We start from the raw sequence: 890 nt of genomic DNA, 5'->3' as shown, positions 1-890 counted from the left end.
TTTATTTGATATTTTTTAAAATCTTTAATTTTCAATTTTTGGTAAAAAGATTTTTTTTAGTTTCAAAATTTAAAAATAAAAAGTGATGACAAGTCATCTTAGCCTAGTTTCACTAGCCTTTTTCTTTTGTTTTCAATTGAATTATGCACTTTCTTGAGCCATAAGCAAGCCAATTGGGTAGATTTTCATGTTTCCTTTGATTTAATCAACCATAGATGAATTAATGCAATTTCATGAGGTTTTATGCTATAATTGTCACATATATGAAAGAATGAATATATCATGATTTTGAGCATAGCTTTGATGTGGTTGGTTGATTAATGATAGGTGAAGAAAGCTTGGAGAAATGTTGAAGCAAGAAGGAATGGCTAGGAGGAAGAGAGGATAAAAAGTTTGAGCAAAAGTTTGCCTCAAACTTTAGCTCAAACTTTTGGAATAAGTGAAAATGAACCAGGGAGCAAAAAGCTTGACCAAAAAGTTTGCCTCAAACTTTTGCGCAAACTTTTGGGAGAAAAGCTTGAGCCAATGTTTGCCTCAAACTTTTTGGCAAACGTTGGCATCACAAATCAACACCCTGGAGAGCAAAAGTTTGCGCCAACGTTTGCCTCAAACTTTTTGGCAAACGTTGGCGCCATGAGTGTGCAACGGGGAGCCAACGTTTGAGCAAAAGTTTGACCCCAAACTTTGGCCCAAACGTTGGTAGCAGCAAGGATGGGTGACTGATATGAAAAGTCCTCAAACTTTTACTCAAGCTTTCATGATTCCAAACCCGGTTCACTTTGGTTCTCTCCCCAACTCCAAGAGCAATCAACCAAGGCCTCTATCTACCCAATTCCATCACGAGCAAAGGCCCAATTCAAGGCTTGAAGACCAATTGAAGAAAGTGTATA

The sequence above is a fragment of the Arachis hypogaea genome, unplaced genomic scaffold (genome assembly GCF_003086295.3).
Source record: "Arachis hypogaea cultivar Tifrunner unplaced genomic scaffold, arahy.Tifrunner.gnm2.J5K5 arahy.Tifrunner.gnm2.scaffold_26, whole genome shotgun sequence".
NCBI lineage: Eukaryota > Viridiplantae > Streptophyta > Magnoliopsida > Fabales > Fabaceae > Arachis > Arachis hypogaea.
Note: the sequence above shows the minus strand (reverse complement) of the source record.